General features: G+C 37.6%; 1 long non-coding RNA gene across 1 annotated transcript in view; it reads right to left on the reverse strand.

Moving 5' to 3' along the window:
* LOC149130855 (uncharacterized) overlaps positions 1 to 10,019 on the reverse strand; it is a 33,468-nt gene extending 23,449 nt beyond the window's left edge. The window contains exon 1 of the long non-coding RNA XR_016238632.1: positions 9,771 to 10,019. This is a non-coding gene — a long non-coding RNA (uncharacterized LOC149130855). The remainder of the gene's footprint in view (positions 1 to 9,770) is intronic.
* Between the last annotated feature and the right edge of the window lie 11,264 nt (positions 10,020 to 21,283).

Genomic DNA, 21,283 nt, shown 5'->3' on the forward strand with positions numbered 1-21,283 from the left:
ACTGAAACAAGTAAAAGAGTAAAAGAGTATTCAATTTTAGAATTCATACATGTTTATGCATTTTGAGTAAGTACTCAAAAAGAACTGCCCACCAATGGGTATTGATCGGTCTAAGTTCACCATGCATCTACATCATCAACATTTAATGTCCGGTCTCCATGCTGGGGTGGGTTGGACAGCTTGACAGGATGTAGCGAAGCCAGGGCCTGCAGCGGCTTCCATTGTCTGTTTGGACTTGGTTTCTGCAGCTGAATCGCCTTCCTAATGCCAGCCACTTTTTTGAGTGCTTTTATCGTGGCACCATCACCAGTTCTGTTATCGTGGCACCATCACCAGTACTTTTTACATGGCACCACCACCAGTGCTTTTATCGTGGTACCATCACCAGTGCTTCTAACATGGAACCAACATGAGTGTTTTTTACACAGCACAAGCACCGACAGCAATGCTTTTTACATGGAACCTTGGTCTCAGGATCTCAATTCAGTTGTGGTGAACAGGTCTTAAGTACAGCAATGCACCATATATCTCAGCCCTTTCTCATCAGTGTTTTGAGATCGACCTTCAGTCTAAATATATATATATATATATATATATGTATATATATATATATAAATTATTAAGGTGACTATTTGCAATTTACAGCTGGAAGGCATCGAGTATAATCATCACGGAAATGACAGAGGGTGCTAGTAAGCATGAGCATTGCTAGAAATAAGAGTCAAAACAACTCTTACCCACGAGAGAGCACTTTTCTAACGACTGACAAGGGAGACATACTCCCTCCCTACAAGTGAGATGGAGTCATATTAGCACTGATTTCAGATTTAATTCATCTTCATCAGTGACCCATTACTGTCGCTGAGGGTTAAAGGACCTAACTCACCCTGTCAGCCTTATAGAGAAGACCATAGGAAGCATGAACTGATTTCAAAAATAGTGAAGTGAGAATTATAAATTATTATAAAAGGAAAAGAAAACATAATATTCAATCCAAAAATTAAAAAAATATCTGCTAGATTATGGCTAGGAGATAATTTATTCAAAGTAGCCACCTCCATCTCTACCATAGCCTCAAGACAGCTCTGGAACTTGACATGCGTGTTCCTCACTGTGTAGCTGGTAAGATCTTCAAACACCACAAGATCTTCAAACACCACAAGATCTTCAAACACCACAAGTTCAGCCTTGGTGTTGCAGGCAAAGCAGTTGCTGCTTTTCTCAACCACACTCCATACATCCTATGGATTGTGTAATCCATTGGATTACAATGAGGAGGAATTGGAAGGCCAGGAATTGGAGTCAGTGAAGTCGTAGAAATTCTCCGACAACCACTTCTGAATCCAGTTGCTACAGTCTTCCAGCAGCAACCCTCTCCAGCCAGGGATTGCCCACAGTTTCCAGCAGCTTCACACAGCTGTCTGGATTGAGCCTAAGGCCCTGTTCATCATGTAAGAATGGAAAAGCGGACTTCAAATGATGATGTTCATGTGTCTATGGTAAGGAATATGAGAGCCCGGACTGGACTGAACCACCTATGTTCAGTTAGCTGAAGGACAAAGGCCTTTGCATGTTCTCTCCACCAACCACAATCATGAACTTAAATTTGAGTTCATCCTGGTTTGATGAGCCTATTCTGCCACCCTGGCTCGACATGGCTAAGCAGAGAAGTGCACTTTTTATACTGAAACCCAGGAGTAGTTAAGTCAATTGCATAGACCCAGTGTTCGACTGGTAACTATTTTATTGACCCAAAAGAAAGGAAGGCAAAATCAGCCTCAATGGAATTTGAACTCAAAATGTAAGGACAGACGAAATATCTGCTAGATTATGGCTCGGAGATAAACTACTCAAAGTAGCCACCTCCAGCTTCTACCATAGCTTCAAGACAGCTCTGGAACTGCTCAGCTTGATGGATCTTCTCAAGCACAACATAATGAAAGGCCTCAGTCACTGCTTCCAACACTCAAAAGGAACTCAGCCACTTTGCCTCCATGAGGCCCAATACTCTTTACATGTCACCGGTATGGGTGCCAGTTACGTGACACCAACATCAGCCAAGCATTCTACCTAATGTGCAAACAGTTCTGCTATCTCGCAGTCATATGAGAGCCTAGTTTCTCCTCTATATTACAATTAGCTTATCAGGAGAGGGCATTGCAGGGTTGCCACAGAAAACAGGCAGAGAGTTGTCCTCGACAAATTGATGCTAACCTCTATGTCACCAAATATAGTTTTTACATAAAGAAAAGTGGGGTACTTTTTTGCATTGATGTCCAGGGAAATACACCACAGTCTACTGTGGCATCAAACAAAATAATGATTTCAAATTTTGTCACAAGGCCAGCAACTTCAGGGGAGGGAGATAAGTTGATTACATTGACCCCAGTGCCCTCGACTGGTAATTATTTTATCGACTTCAAGGGGAAGAAAAGTAAAGTCGACCCTGACAGCACTTGAACTCAGAACGTATTGCAAGAGAAAATGTTGCTAAGCATTTTGTCCACAATTGTAATGATTCTACCAGCTCACCATCTTAATAGTCAGAGTAATAATGATTGCTGTGATGTTTATTGTTGTTTAGCCACAGGAAGGTCCTGAGACAGCAGATCAATCGATAAGCATTCTAATCTATTTTTGCAAATCTAGGACTTCATTGTCCTGTGTCATCCCCATTTTTTTTTTTTTTAAGACAGAGGAATTTGGTTGTTATTCCTAGCAGGTCATTGCCACCATGCAGTGTCTAACTGGCTCTGTGCTGACAACCGGACAACGATGACTGATGGGGATCGCTGAGGTGAAAGCGATGGTAATAGCTGAGATGATGATGGACGGAAACAACAATGGTGATGGTTGTGGTTAAGGTCGTGGAGGTGATGCAGGTAATGAGGGTGATGATGACAGAAAAGATGACAGTGGTGAGGATGACGGCAGTGGTAGTGGTGATGACAGTATCACAATGGTGGTGGCAAAAGTGAAGATGATGCAAATGGTGATGATTATGGTGATATGGATGATGATGGTGGTGGTAGTGCTTGTGGTGACAAGGAAAACTGCTAGAGTGATGAGGGTGATGGTGAAAGGTAGAGAGAGAGAGAGAGAGAGAGAATGGGATATTTCTGTAAAAGATTTTGGTAAACATTTTAACTGGCAGCAACAAGTCACTTTTAGCTGTATATGTTTCACATACATAAATATACACACACATATACACAAATACACACACACACACACACACATATACAAATACACACACACACACACATATACACAAATACACACACACACACATATATACAAATACACACACACACACATACACACACACACACACATACAAATACACACACACACACATACAAATACACACACACACACACACACAAATACACACACACACACATACAAATACACACACACATACAAATACACACACACACACACACAAATACACACACACACACACACACACATACAAATACACACACACACATACAAATACACACACACACACACACAAATACACACACACACACACACATACAAATACACACACACACACATACAAATACACACACACACACAAATACACACACACACACACACATACAAATACACACACACACACATACAAATACACACACACACACATACAAATCTATATATATATATATATATATATATATATATATCCAAACACACAGACATTTAGAAATGCATATACAAGAGTAGTTAAGAAGTTCGCTTTCCAGCTTTGTGATTTGGGGTTCAGTCCCACTGCATAGCGCCTTGGCCATATGATGTGCGCTTATACACATGCATACATATATAAAGATATACACATACATATATACATGCACACACACACACACACATGTACATGCATACACATTCATACATGCACACATACATGCGTGCATATGTATATGCATAAGCGTGTGTGTGTGTTTGTATCCAAGGAGACATTGCATGATAGTTGTAAACAAGTGTCACTGTCATACAAGCAATGTAATTCATTTCCAATATTCTGGAAGATGTCAGGCCTTGGGATACATATTACATCATCATCATTTAACGTCCTTTGTCCATGCTGGCATGGGTAGGACGGTTTCACTGGGCTGGTAAGCTGCACCAGACTCCAGTCTGATTTGGCATGGTTTTCTACAGCTGGATGCCCTTCCTAACGCCAACCACTCCGAGAGTGCGATGGGTGCCATTTACATGCCACCAGCATGGAAGCCATTTGCATGACACCAATATCTGCCATGACTGCAATTTTGCTCAGCTTGATGGGTCTTCTCAAGCATAACATAATGACAAAGGCCTCGGTCATTGCTTCCAATGAGGCTCAACACTCAAAAGGAACTCAGTCACTTTGCCTCCGGGAGGCCCAATGCTCTTTACATGTCACCGGTATGGGTGCCAGTTAAGTGACACCAGGATCAGCCAAGACTACAATTTCACTTTGCTTGACAGGTGTTCTCAAGCACAACATATTGCCAAAGGTCTCCGAGTCACTTCTGCAGCCATTTCATCTAATATATCATCTTCACCATCGTCATTTTAACATCCACTTTTCCATGTTTGCATAGGTTGGATGGAATTTATAAAGGCAGATCCTGTTCATCAACCCTCACCTGTTTTCCAAGCCAAGTAATATTTCCCCATGACCAGATATGCGTACACAGAAGACTGGAAATGAAACACTGCATGCAGGACAGTGAAGCTTGTTTACAACTATCATGCTATGTCGAGGCAAAAGATAAATCTACCCTCAACACACACATATATATATTGGGTTGGTGCATAACTATTGTGGCTTTTTGCAACAAATTTTATTCAACAAAAGCAATAACATGTAACAAAAACATCTTTAAATGATTATTCCGGAGCATATTCACCATCTTCTTCAATTACTGCTTCCCATTTGCTTGGCAGACGGTCAGACCATCATTCAAAGATGTTTTTGTTTTTGTTGAATAAAATTTGTTGAAAAAAAGCAACAATAATTATGCACCAACCGAATATATATAGTCCACAGATGAGATCCAGAGATTCTCAGTATAGAAGATACTTACTAGTGCTCAAAGGCTTCAACCAAACTCCAATATCGTTACAGGGGATGATCCCTCTTATATACACTATATATATATAACTTTATCATGGAGGCACAATGGCCCATTGGTTAGGGCAACGGACTCGCGGTTTCGATTCCCAGACTGGGCGTTGTGAGTGTTTATTGAGCAAAAACACCTAAAGCTCCACGAGGCTCCGGCAGGGGATGGTGGCGAACCCTGCTGTACTCTTTCATCACAACTTTCTCTCACTTACTTCCTGCTTCTGTTGTATCTGTAATTCAAAGGGTCAGCCTTGTCACACACTGTGTCATGCTTAATATCCCCGAGAACTACGTTAAGGGCATACGTGTCTGTGGAGTGCTCAGCCACTTGCACGTTAATTTCACGAGTAGGCTGTTCCATTGATCGGATCAACTGGAACCCTCGACGTCGTAAGCGACGGAGTGCCAACAACAACAACAACAATATAACTTTATCACCAATATTGACCAATATATCAGATGTTATATACCATTGGTCGCAATGCCCTTCCAATTCTTTCTTGATTATGTTCTTTTCTATCTTTGCCCAAATAGTTTAACTAAACCATCTTCCCATATATATACACACATACATTCTATCTGAAAACTAGACAGTTGTCAGGATGTTTATGTCCAAATATATTTAGTGGTTCATCAAAAACAGATCCAAAAGAATATGTACCAAGGTTAAAAATAGCATCTAGGGTCTGAAACCTCGATGACTGAAACAAGAGTATACACACACACAAAGACACTAGTTGAAAGAAAAAAATACTGAAGTTCATCAGCAGGAAACTTCAGGTTCCAGAAATATCACAAAAATTCTGTTGAAACGAATATTTAGCCACTTTTCCGGTTTTCAGGACTTATTCTTCCAGTTTGTATGTGTGTGTGCGCACAAATATATATATACATACATACACACACACAATTATTAAATGTGTAAAATATAAGTGTGTACCCCCATTTTCTCTTTTTTTTTTCTTTTTTTTTTTTTTTGCCAAAAAACCCCCGTTTTCGGATACGGAGATTGCGGAAAATTGCCAAAAATCGGCATTTTAAAATTTCCTCCCCCCTCCCCCTTCATTTTTCACCTTTTTCCGTAACCCTAACCCTAAAACCCTAACCGTAACTACAAAAATTTTGGAAATTTTTTTAAGAATCGTAATCTCCGTATTTTTCCGCATATTTCTCTTAACAAGAATTTCTGAAAAAAATTTTTACAAAAATTTTTGGAGATTCTTTTCAGAATCATAATCTCCGTATTTTTCCGTATATTTTGAAAAAAAAAAAAATTCTGAAAAAAGTTTAAAACGAAGAGATTAGGGAAAGGGAGGGGGGTAACTTCAAAATACCAATTTTTGCCAATTTTTTTGCAGATTCGTATTCTCCGTATCCGAAAACGGGGGTTTGTATAGGAAAGAAAAGAAAAGAAGAAAAAAGGGAGGGTGTTTTTTGGGGGGAGGGTGTTTTTTGGGGGGTGGGATACAAAAAGAAGTCTTGCCTGAGCGTGTACGAGAGCAATTATATATGCGTTGGCTATTTATATCACAGTATCTCCCAGAATCCCTCATATATTCATCAGTTGAGCTATTTTCCTATAGTGCATCATATGCATACACACAAACACATACATACATGGGGCTGTAAAAGTTACGCATAACTGAATAAAATGTTGTCTCTATAACTAGGTCCCCAATTGCGTAGTGTGCATGTATATATATATAATTATGTGCAAGCGTGGCTGTGTAGAAAGAGGCTTGCTTCTCAACCACATGGTTCCGGGTTCAGTTCTGCTATAGCCTCGGGCCGGCTAAAGCCTTGTGAGTGGATTTGGTAGACGGAAACTGAAAGAAGCCCGTCGTGTATCACAGACACGTGTACTCTTAACGTAGTTTTCGGGGAGATTCAGCGTGACACAGAGTGTGACAAGGCTGACCTTTAGAAATACAGGTGCAACAGAAACAGGAAGAATGAGAGAAAGTTGTGGTGAAAGAGTACAGCAGGGTTCGCCATCACCCCCTGCCGGAGCCTCGTGGAGCTTTAGGTGTTTTCGCTCAATAAACACTCACAACGCCCGGTCTGGGAATCGAAACCGCGAGTCCGCTGCCCTAACCAATGGGCCATTGTGCCTCCGTCTTTACCTCCACCTATATATTTATGTGTGTGTATTTGTGCGTGCATGTCTGTCTCTCTGCCATCGCTTAACAGATGCTGATGTGTTTGGTAATAAAGAGATGCTGACGTGTTTGTCCTCGTAACTTAGCGATTCAGCAAAAGAGACCGATCGAATAAGTACTAGGCTTACAAAGAATATGGCCTGGGGTTGATTTCTTACACTAAACACCCCTTAAGGCGGTGCTGTAGCACGGCCACGGTCAAATGACTGAAACAGGTATAAATAGAATACATATATCACTTTTCCCGTGTAATATTTGTGTGTGAGTGTATTCAAGTTTTAATATATAACAATGAAGTTCATCGGATAATCGGTTATTTGTCATCTTTTTTCTTAAAACCATGATGAATATGTTTTGTGTAATTATTAAACCGACACAAATGTCGACCCAAAGATGTTACCACAAACAAACATGAATAAGAATATGTGTGTGTGTGTGTGTGTGCGCGCGCGATTATACACACACATTTGAGTATGTGTGTGGTACATATGCAGACAATAAGACCGTTTGTGAAATTCTTCAAACTTAGAGGATTCTGGTAGGGCCGTTAAAAAAAGCACATCTCTATGTATGTGGAAAGTGTATGTGTGTGTGTGTGTGTGGAAAGTGTATGTGTGTGTATGTATATGTATATATATATATATATATATATATATATATATATGGAAAGTGTATGTATGTGTCTAGATATACGAATAGATGTATATACACATAGAGATTTGGGGGAAAAAATACAGTATATAAAAGTATGTATATCAACAGTGTAAAATGTGTGTGTAGAGGAGAAGTTGTATATAAACATACATACACATGCACGCAAATATAAATATATATATATATATATATATACACACACACATATATATAAATACACGCAACACAGTATGGAGTTAACTAATGGGACAAGTGCCCTATTTTAGATGTAGTAGTATTTCAACTACAATTCTTACTACTACTACTACTACTATATAAATAACTCATTCCGAATTTCAATTATTTTATTAGACAACTAACACCCAGAAGTTATGTGTGTGTGTGTGTGTGTGCATATTGTATGTTCTTTGTGTATCTACAGATATATATATTTGTTTTTGTGTGTGCAGATGCCTATAAATATATATATATATATATATATATGCCTATATATAAATTTATGCATATATTCATAAATCTATGCGTGCATAAATTATATATACACACACATACAGCTCTCTCATTCTCATATATATATATATATATATATATATATATATATATATATATATATACTCACACTATTTAAATAAATATACATATACAAATTTTTATATACATATTTTCAAACACACAAGCTAAGAACTATGAATATACACCACTGTTGTTTAAAATAACTACTTGCAGCTAACAACTGGGAAATAAAACGAAATTAAAAAGCAACAAACTATTTTAAATAAAAGAACGAAAAGAATGTGAATAGTTAAAAAACTTTCCCGACCTGAATCGACCGGATAAGAGAGAGGAGGGGGGGGGGGGGGATTTATTAAAACTTTTCATATAAAACTTGTGTGTATAAAAGTTATGTGTGTTTAAGTTTAGAAGTGTATGTATGTATGTTTGACTCCATAATGGTCTAGTTGTGGAATTATATATTTATGTATATATATAGAGAAAGATATATATATATATATATATGACATACACTTATGTGTGTGTGTAATGTATATAGACACCAGAGGAGGAGGAAGATAGCACGACAAACAGACAGACAACAAGAATTTCAGGAAGAAATACACATATTCACACACACACACACACATATATATATATATATATATATATATATATTTATAAAGTAGTTGTATACTATATATATATATATACACACACACATAGAGAGGCAGGCTTTTAAAACTGCTTTATATATATGTATATATAATGAAGAATGGACAAATTTAGAGTAATTAGGTAATTAAACAAATTCATATCACAGATAAGGTTGATTTAACATGTATATATAGATCCATAGTAAAGACAAACAAGAGATAGAAAGAAACAGAAGTTTCAAAAGATTATATATACATATATATATATATAGCGATCTTACGGTACAGATCGCCTATATATATATACACACACATTCAACAGATAGGTATATATAAACCAGACACAAGTTTCTGCATATATATATAGATACACACATAAACTAAACAGATATGTATATATATATAAACTCAATATCATATCTGTTTATCAACAATATATAAACTCCATATATAAACTTATATACTCTGTTTTTGTTTTAACATAAATAAAAACTAATTAGGCGATCTTAAGATCGCCACTAATTAAATTACCACTATATATATATATATATATATATATATATATGTATGTGTGTGTGTGTAGGTGTATATTTTTTCAACATTTTAATTTGCTATATATATATATTCATATAATGGTTTTAATTAAATTTCATGTGTGCTTTAATTAAATTTTAATTATTAATTACTTACGCGAAATTTTAGAGAAATCCCTCAAAATCCAAGACGTGTTTTAAAAAGAAAGCAATTTTTTTTTTTAGAAAAAAAGGGGCAAAATAAAGGATCAGAGCTCGGCCATGCCCTTAGCTTTTTTACAGTTTTTTTGTGTGTGTTTTTCTCTTTTTTTGTTAACCCCGAAGATAACGGAGGGAGAGACCCGCTGTGGCCTGTTATGTGTTTAATATGAGTGTGAGAGAGTGAGTGAAAGAAACAGAGAAGGGGGTGAGTGTTAGATAGAGAGGTATTCAAAGAGAGAGGAGTGAGTGAATGAGTAATAGTAAATACATAAAGACAGTGAAAGATAACAGACACAGAGTGAGGGAGTGAAAGATACAGAGAGGGAGGGAGTGACATATACTGAATCAGAGAAGGAATAAGTGAGCGATAGAGTAATATGCAAAGAGAGTAAAAATACACAGATGGCGAAAGATACACGTGAGAATGAGTGATAGAGTAATATATAAAGAGAGAGTGAGTGAGTGAAAGAGAGAGAAGGAGTTAATGAGTGATAAAATAATACACAGTGAGAGTGAGTGATAGGACGTTTTATTATAAATCATTATTAGTATTATTATTATTATTATTACTAGTATTATTATTATTATTATCTAGGTTAGGCTAAATAAGTAACTTTTCCCTCCGTCAACCAACCAGATTGGCCAACAGTACTTGCCTCCCCTTCCTCCTCCTTCGACGACCTTATGACAATCTCTAGGATCCTCATCCTCTTCCTCACTAAACACTCCCTTTCGTCTCTTTCTCTCTCTCTCTGCCTTTCTTTCTTTTACTCCTCTCTCTTTTTTATTCCCCTCATTTTTTCTCTTTATTATATCTTCTTCCCGTCTTCCTCACTTTTTCCTCTACATGCTTCCAATCTTTCTATCTCACTCTAAAACTTTCTCAAATTCTCTCTTTCTCTCTGAGTCTATGTGTATATCTATCTCTCAAACACACGTATTCTCTTTTTCTCTCTCTCTCTCTCTCTCTTACACACTCTTTTTCTATTTAACTATCTCAATCACTATCCTTCTCTATTTATCCTTTCTCTTACACTGTTCTCTCTATATACACACATACATCCTTCCTCTCTTTCTCTCTCCTTATAGTTCTTTCTCTCCCTCACAAACTTTTCTCTTTCTCACTCACTCACTCACTTTCTTCCTCTTTATACACTCATGCAATATCTCTCTTTCTTTCTCACTCTCATCTTTCACCTCATCCTACCACCCACGACCACCACCACCACCACCGTCACTCAGTCCTCAAAACTGCCATACCTGCTTTCGAATGCCTTTCTGTCGGCCTGTCTGCCTGCCTGCGTGACTGGTATGTCTGTCCGGCTGGCTGCCTGCATGCTTCCGCTGTCTGTCTGTCCGCCTGCGCTGTCCGTCGGGCTGTCTGGTATGTCTGTCTGCCTGACTGCCTCTCGGGCCGCATCTTTCCTCTGTCTGTCTGGCTTGCTGGCTGCACGTGCCCTCTCTGTCTGCCTACCTGGCAGTCCGTCTGTTTGCAATACATGCTTCCTTTGTCTGGCAACGTGTTGGTTCTTATATGTCTCACCTATCAAGCTGTTGCTCTCCCTCTCTCTCGTTATGTAAATATGAATGTGTGCATATGTATGTATGCATATTCATATATGCGTATGCATATGTTTATATACAGACATATATACATCTATATATATATATATGTCTGTATGTATACATATACATTAAAACGCGTGTATACATGCATATGCAAAAAGCCTATATATATGTGCGCATATATATGTATATATATATATATAAATATATATATATATATATACAAATATATATATATACTTTGTTTATCATTTTGTCCACGTTTTTTTGCAACGTCCTGTACCCAGATATGCATCTACATATACATGTAGATGTAGGTATGTACATATATGTACGTATATATGCATATACTCATTTATTTGTATTAATATATATATATATATATATCATCATCATCATCATCATCGTTTAACGTCCGCTTTCCATGCTAGCATGGGTTGGACGATTTGACTGAGGACTGGTGAAATCGGATGGCAACACCAGGCTCCAATCTAATTTGGCAGAGTTTCTACAGCTGGATGCCCTTCCTAACGCCAACCACTCAGAGAGTGTAGTGGGTGCTTTTACGTGTCACCAGCACGAAAACGGCCACGCTCGAAATGGTGTCTTTTATGTGCCACCCGCACAAGCCAGTCCAGGGACACTGGCAACGATCTCACTATATATATATGTGTGTGTGTGTGTGTGTGTGTGTGTGTGTGTGTGCGCGCGCGCGTAAGCCCGCATAGCTCAGTCGGTAGAGCATCAGACTTTTATGACTGAATCTTCAGAGTCAGCTGAGGGTCGTGGGTTCATGTCCCCCTGTGGGCGAAGCATTTGTTTTGATAATTTTCACGGTGGTGCTCCAGCATGACCACAGCCACTTGGCTGAAACCCATAAATATATATATATATATATATATATATATATAATAGTAAATAATATATAGTATATATATATACATATATATATACATGCGTATATGGGTACAGGACAAGTAAACACAAAGAACGACCCTTCATCAGTTATTGGCTGTCTCTCTACTCCTCATTTTGAGCATTGCTTGTCTGGTTCTCCATTTTTTCTCATTGTTTATATATGTAACCCATTTGTTTAACTATTTCATATTGTTTGAACTCATTTCGTGATGCCCTGTACCCATATATGCATGTATATATATATACAGCGTTCATACACATAATTTTTCCCGTCTGGCCGTATAGCTTTTCTGTTTGTTTTCCTGTCTTGTTTTTTGTCCGCCACTTCATTCCTCCATGGCAAGGTTTAATTTGTGTATACAAATTTAATTTGCGGTCCATGGGAAGAGCCGTTTTAGCGATGCGTCCTGCCCAGCTCTTCGAAACGCCGGTGTTAAAACGGGGGTAGCTGATGAAGAAGAATGTTCTCTATGTGGCTTGTGTGTTTTCTCGTCTACGTTTTGTTTGCAATGTCCTGTACCCAGATATCCACCTATACATACAGGTGGATGTCGGTATGCACATACCTGTACGTATATATGCATATACTCATTTACTATTTGTTTATATATATATATAAAGAAATGGAGTTAAACGCAGGTGTTGTTCCCATTCGGTTAAAATGGTTTATTGATGTGGATAAGACTTGCAGAAGAGGAAGGCCCCAGGAAGACCCCAGGTAAACATAGGATGAAGTAGTGGAAGCTGACCTCGAGATAACAACAACAACAACAACAACAATAATAATAATAATAATAATAATCCTTTCTACTAAAGGCACAAGGACAGAAATTTGGGGGAGGGGGATAGTTGACTACATCAATCCCAGTACATGACTGGTACTTAATTTATCAACCCTGAATGGATGAAAGGCAAAGTCAAGCTCAGTGGAATTTGAACTCAGAACATAGCAACAGGAGAAATACTGCTAAGCATTTTGTCCGGCATGCTAACAATTCTGCCAGCTCACTGCCTTGATGATGATGATGATCATAATAATAATAATAATAATAATAATGATAATAAAGAAAAATATTCAGACAAATACATAACAAAAACACCAGGACTTACAAATATATATAACATACAGAAAATTGCACTACTGGGTACTGCACACAACCTACACAAAACGCTTTCAATACAGTAACCATAAGAGCATCACAACAAACCACAGCACATACCCAAGGCGCACAGAGCTGCGCTCGGTAGTGAAGTGAAAGCACGTTATAAAAATAAAACTACTGAACAATAATAATAATAATAATAATAATAATAATATAACAAAAACACCAGGACTTACAAATATATATAACATACAGAAAATTGCACTACTGGGCACTGCACACATCCTACGCAAAACGCTTTCAATACAGTAACCATAAGAGCATCACAGCAAACCACAGCACATACCCAAGGCGCACAGAACTGCGCTCGGTAGTGAAGTGAAAGCATGCTATAAAAATAAAACTACTGAATAACAATAATAATAATAATAATGATGATGATGATGATAATTGCCCGGATGCAGTACCAGGCAGTAGCTCTCATGGCTTCTGATCTTAGCTGATTGGAAGTGTTACCACGTACATGTTTTGTCTTGGCACAGCAAATATTCAGCTCAATACCACAAAATTGCTTGTCAGTTGCTTGACCTTAACCAGTTGAGCATGTCCCTTGGTGGCTGACGATATGTGCATCTCTGATCATGAGCAGAAGTAGTGGGGGAGCATAATAGTTATGTGTTGAGAGGAATTCTTTGGGGTTTGAATAATTCACCTCTGGAAACATGGGTGTTTCATTCATCATCCTAAAACAAATCTTATTCGGAGACCTTTGGAGCAGGATGGGCTGCTTGACCTGAAGAAAATTCTAACTGGGTCCCAACTGCAAGGTTATGTACTGTTTATCTTGATATGAAATCACTATGTTGCACGCATAAGGTTGTGATGCATGTGCCTAATAAGGTGTACCCTTATTAGGCAGGTAGTTGTGATGGGTATAGTGGCTTCATATATTTGTACATACATTTCTCTCTCACATAATAATAATGATAATAATAATAATAATAATAATAATAATAATAATAATAATAATAATAATAATAAAAAAAAAAGATAAAAAATTTTTTTTTTTTTTAAATACATGTTTTACCTATAAATTTGCGTGTGTAAATTGGGAATGCATACAACGTTTCTCTGCCCTAGGTGTACGGAAAACACTCGACGAGAAATGGGAAAAAATTTGAAGAAAGAAGAAAAAAAACAACATAATAATAATAATAATAATAATAATAATAATAATAATAAAAAAAAAAAAGATTAAAAATTTTTTTTTTTTTTAAATACATGTTTTACCTATGAATTTGCGTGTGTAAATTGGGAATGCATACAACGTTTCTCTGCCCTAGGTGTACGGAAAACACTCGACGAGAAATGGGAAAAAATTTGAAGAAAGAAGAAAAAAAACAACATAATAATAATAATAATAATAATAATAATAATAATAATAAAACAACACTATGTACAAATCCAAATATATGGTACCCTAGGCATAACACCTACATGAACTTCTAACTTGTTGTCTCTTGAGGTCTTTGGGTGAGACTTGGATCCAACTTGTACAAATGCAAAGCAAAAGTCAGACATAAAATAATAATAATAATAATAATAATAATAATAAAACAACACTATGTACAAATCCAAATATATGGTACCCTAGGCATAATACCTACATGAATTTTTAACTTGTTGTCTCTTGAGGTCTCTGGGTGAGACTTGGATCCAACTTGTACAAAGGCAAAGCAAAAGTCAAACATAAAATGATAATAATAATAATAATAATAATAATAATGATGATGATGATTTCTTTTATTTGCCACCAGGGTGAAGGGTGATGGGGACAATACAAAGACAGACATAAAGAGTTGGGGTTTACATATAATAAATTGATTAAGAAAGAATGAAAGGAAGTATACACAATATACAATAAACAATGAAAGGAAGTGTACATAGAATATGTGAGAAAAAAAAGATGATAGTGATGTGGGCTTCCTGATACAGAAGGACCTCTAGGGATAATCGAGGAACCCCACTGTCCAAGATCTCCCTGAACACCAAAGGCAAGTGCCCTCTCTAATTCCTTTTCCTTTTGTCTGCCTCAGGTCTACTCTTAGAGAGGTACCATCCACTCTTGCCATTTTCGCAACTTTCACCCACCTTTCAATAAATTTACTCAAGGACAGCACCTCCCTCTCCACCCTCACTTTCCTAATAATAATAATAATAATAATAATAATATGCTGAGACCCCCTTCGGTCACGAATGACCATGGGATTGCACCTAGAAAGTTACCCTCACAGGCATAAGTCCAGGCAAGGTTGTTTTATGGAAGACCAGCAGTCGCCCATGTATACCAGCCTCCCCTCTCCACGCCACCGATGTTATCCAAGGGAAAGGCAAAGGCTGATACAGCTTGGCACCTGTGACGTCAGAACTCATTTCTACAGCTGAGTAAACTGGAGCAACAGGAAATAAAGTGTCTTGCTCAACAACACAACATGCAGCCCGGTCCAAGATTCGAACTCACAACCTCACGATCGTAAGCTCGACGCTCTAACCACTGAGCCATGCGCCTTCACATTAATAATATTAATAATAATAATAAGGCGCAGGAGTGGCTGTGTGGTAAGTAGCTTGCTTACCAACCACATGGTTCTAGGTTCAGTCCCACAGCATGGTACCTTGGGCAAGTGTCTTCTACTATAGCCTCGGGCTGACCAAAGCCTTGTGAGTGGATTTGGTAGACGGAAACTGAAAAGAAGCCCGTCGTATATATATGTATATATATATATATATATATATATATATATATATATATATATATATATATATATATATATATATATATAGGGAGATGCACTTGCATAGCAAGTGACCTGATCTGAGATCGTGTGCTGGAACGAAAACAATTGCCGCGTGGAAGGTGTTTATAAGCCATTTAAAATAACACACAAAATCCGTTAGATTCACTTCAACATTTAAATTTAATTTGTCAAAATATTTTCGGCGCTTTGAGACCGCGACCTGTTCACTGACAAGATGCAGCACAGAATTTTGTCAGTGAACAGGTCGCGGTCTCAAAGCGACGAAAATATTTTGACAAATTAAATTTAAATGTTGAAGTGAATCTAACGGATTTTGTGTGTTATTTTAAATGGCTTATAAACACCTTCCACGCTGCAATTGTTTATATATATATATATATATATATATATATATATATATATATATATATATATGTATATATATATATATATATATATATATATATATATATATATATATATATATATATATATATATATATGTATGTATGTGTGTCTATGTTTGTGTGTCTGTGTTTGTTCCCCCAACATCGCTTGACAACCAATGGTGGTGTGTTTATGTCCCTGTAACTTAGCGGTTCGGCAAAAGAAACCGATAGAATAAGTACTGGGCTTACAAAGAATAAGTCCTGTGGTCGATTTGTTCGACTAAAAGGTGGTGCTCCAGCATGGCCGCAGTCAAATGACTGAAACTAGTAAAAGAGTAAAAGAGTAATCCTTTCTACTAAAGGCATAAAGCTTGAAAATTTTTAGGAGCAGTGGGGCTAGTTAATTACATCGAACCCTGTGCTCAAATGGTACTTATTTTGTCAACCCCAAAAGGCTGAAAGGCAATATCAACTTTGCTAGAATTTGAACTCAAAACACAAAGATAGACAAAAAATGCCGCAAAACATTTTGTTTGGCGTGCTAACGATTAAAGAGACATGTAGTAATAAATATAGAAATAAATAATATAATCATAAATGAATATAGAAATAAATAAATAAATAAATAAATAAATGAACTTTTAGTAAAAAGCTTCAACACATTCCAATATAATTAATGATTTGTGGTTATGGGGTTTGTTTCAGTCTTAACGAACAAGCGTTCTGGGAATTCTTAGAGTGTTTATTCCAGGTTATAGGAAAACTGGTCTTCTGTGACATGTCTTCATAAATCTCTCTCTCTTTCTCTCCCTCTCTCTCTGTCTGTCTCTCTTTCTATCTAGCTCATTTACTGTCTCTCACTTTCTCTTTTTTCTCTTTCTCTCTCTCTCTGTCTCCCTCCTTCTCTCTCTCTCACACACACACATACATATAGACACACATAAACATACACAGTTCTACTTAATGTTTATTCTCTCTCTCTCTCTTTGTTTGTCTATCTCTGTTTTTCTTTTCCTCTCTTTCTCCCCCCCCCTCTCACACACACATAAAGACACGCAATTCTACTTAATGTTTATTTTCTCTCTCTCTTTCTGTTTATCTATCTGTCTGTTTCTTTCTCTCTCTCATGAATCTCTGGTCATTAAAATCCCACAGTGACTTTATTTAACATGTAACAACACTTGTAAACACTCACACAAGGGGGGGGGGGGGGGTATCATTGGATATAGTTTTTTTTTTACACCTTTTTTATCATGAGAGGATTTTTTTCTCCACAGTAGATCCAGTGAATTTGCCTTTAAAAGTGAAAATATGTCACAAACATATTTTAACTAACCTAAAGTTCCCATATATCATCATCATCATCATCATCATTTAATGTCCACTCTCCATGCTGGCATGAGTTAGATGTTTTGACTGGAGCTGATGAGCTGGAGAGGTACTACTAGTCCTGCTGATTCTGTATGAAATTTCATCATCAAGACCAGCAGTGCTCAAGGTACTTCCTAAATAAATAAATCTAGGTACAGTCTCCAACCTTTGATCATTCACAGTTATAAAACATAATAAAACATTACCAACCACATGGTCCTGGGTTCAGTCCCACTGCGTGGCACCTTGGGCAAGTATTTTCTACAATAGCCTCGGTCCAACCAAAACCTTGTGAGAGGATTTGGTAGATGGAAACTGGAAGAAGCCTGTCGTATATGTATATATATATGTGTGTATATGTTTATGTATCTGTGTTTGTCCCCCACAACATCGCTTGGCAACTGATGCTGGTGTGTTTACATCCCTGTAACTTAGCGTTTCGGCAAAAGAGACTGATAGAATAAAAGAATACATCTTGGAGGGAGTGGGTCGGTACATTATAACAGTTTTTCTTTTTAGATTGATCGATAGAAATTGCATTCAGTATGTGCTGCATATCTTTCTGGGAATGTGCCAACAGGTCACAATCGTCTGCATACAGAAACTCAATGAGGTGAGAATGCAGAACTTTTGTGTTGGCACAGAGTCTTTTGAGATTGAACAGTTTTCCCATTGTCCTATATCTTATATAGACCCCTTCAGTGCAATCTTCAAAAACTATTTGAAAGATGATTGCAAAATACATCGCAAACAATGTAAGAGCAGGAATATCAATTTGTTTTACACCATTTTCTACAGAAATTGGATCTGATAAGGTACCACCAACATTAACTCTCACTTCCATCTTGTCATGGAATTGTCTAAGCATTCTCACAAATATTTCAGGGCATCCTAGCTTTTTCAGGATCACCCAAAGTAGAATCAAACGCTTTTGTTAGGTCAATGAATACCTGGTATAAGTCTATATCCTGTTTCGATGCACTTCTCTTGCAACTGTCTAGCTAAAAATATCATATCCATAGTACTCCTACTATCCCTAAATCCACATTGCGATTCTGGTAGGACCTCATCAGCAATGTGCAGAAGCAATCTGTCCAGCATTACCCTACAAAGGATCTTTCCAGAAACAGCTAACAGACAGATGCCGCGATAATTATCCCAGACATCCTTTCCACCTTTCAATTTATATAGTATCTCCATAGTTGCATCACCCCAATCCAGAGGAACCTCTTCAGTATGCCAAACCCTCTGAATCACATCCATCAATATTGTTCAGAGATGATCACCACCATATTTATATATCTCTGCACCTAATCCATCCATACCAAGGGCCTTTCCATTGTTCAATTTCCTGGTTGCCATTTTTATTTCAGCCAGGTGTGGAACCTCTGCTAAAAGATGTTTCGTTGGTCTCTCGGGTACATTATCAAGAAAAGAGGGGTCAACTTCAGTGGGTCCATTGAGCAACTCATCAAAATGTTCTTTCCATCTCCCATCAATATCTTTAGGATTTGTTAATAATTCTGTGCCATCCTTGCTCTGAAGCACCACAACCATTAGTGAAGCTGGTCCATAGACTTTTTTCAAGAGGGAGTAAAGAAAAGTTTGGAATTGTTAGCATTTGAGGCTTCTTGGATTTCATCGCATCTGTCACTCCTCAAATTTTCCTGCATCATCCTCAGCACTGTTGCTTTTACTGCCTTGAAATATGTGGCCACTGTCCTGTTCGCTGACATGTCAACATTTTGCAACATGTTAAATGCCGTTCACTTCTCCTCTAAGATAAGATTAACTTCTTCATCATTATCGTCAAACCAATCTTGGTGTATTTTTTACAACAAAGCCAAGATTGTTACTACAAATCTCGTATACTCTTTCTTTGAATGACTTCCAACTTCCGTCACAGGACAAACTATTTATCTCACTCACAAACTCACTGCGTACTAATGGAATATTAAATTTATTGACATCAGTCCATTTAGGTAACTTGTCATTAATTGCTCTAACCTTAGGCTTGACAACAAAATTTACCTTGGCACACAAAAGCCTATGGTCAGTCTAGCACTCTGCACTATGCATCACCCGTACAACAGCAAAGTCCCTAATATCTCATTTCCTGGTGAGGATGTAATCTATAAGATGCCATTTCTTAGAACCAGGTTGCATCCATGTCGGTTTATACTGATTCTTTAGTTGAAACATTAAATTCATGGCACAGAAATCCATCTCTACGCACATTTGTAACAGTAGTAAACCATTACCGTTGGAACTCCCAACCCCATGCTTTCCTAAGACACTCCACGTCTCCCAATCTGCATCAACGCGAGCATTAAAATTGCCTAAAATGACAACTTTGTCATCATGGAGGATACTGCGTATAATCTCTGTAAGTGATAGATAGTAGGCAAGTTTATCATTCTCTGATGAATTCATTGTTGGAGCATATGCACTTTTGAGTGTTGCATAGCAACCTTTTCTTAATGGGAGTCTTGAAGATATCAAGCAATTAGAATGACTACATGGTAGTTCCTCTTATAGGTCTCTTTACTACTCCAAAATAAATGATACCCAGCAGATTTCTCTACGAAATTCCCCCTTCCATGAACTCTTGTTTTGGCTAATGCTACAACATCCATATTATATCAGTGTAACTCTTTTGCAACAAGCACAAATCTTCTCTCCAGACGAGATTTCAGACAATCATTGTCGAATAACACTCGAACATTCCAACATCCTGTATTCATAGGCTTGCGTCTTAACCTGAATTTACTCACAGTTGCAGGATAACGACTAGATCCAGGCTGTGGTGCCCTGGGACACCTGCCGGATCCAGTTGTAACAGGCAACAACAAAACATCCGGACAGTTAGACGATACAAAAAAGGACAGGAAAAAACAATGACGGGTCATTTGGAACTTTCTATCATCAGCTGAGTTCCACATTGTCATTGCAGTTTCGGCCGGTTATATTCAAGACTGCTCCAATTTGGCTGGCCCCAAGAAAATATAAGCTATGAGCACTAGATTCTTTGGAAGAAAGCACGCGAATGCATACGAAAATAAGGACGAAAAGAAAAACGGAGAAAGGATACACAATTACAAATACAGACAACAGGACATTAAGAACTGGTGTCTTTTGATTAAGGACGAATTAAATTAAGCGGGTGTGTGTGGAAGGGAAGCCTTACAGCAGGAAAATAAGAGATGAAAGTCAAGGGATGGAATATAAGAACTGCTGTACGGATGGTAGTCGAACCAAGAAAGAAAGGTCAGGGTTGATGGAACGCCAGTCATGTGGAAGGAGAGGAGAGAGAGAGGTAGGGGC

This window comes from Octopus bimaculoides, chromosome 27 (assembly GCF_046866305.1).
Source record: "Octopus bimaculoides isolate indiv1 chromosome 27, ASM4686630v1, whole genome shotgun sequence".
NCBI classification, from domain to species: Eukaryota; Metazoa; Mollusca; class Cephalopoda; order Octopoda; family Octopodidae; genus Octopus; species Octopus bimaculoides.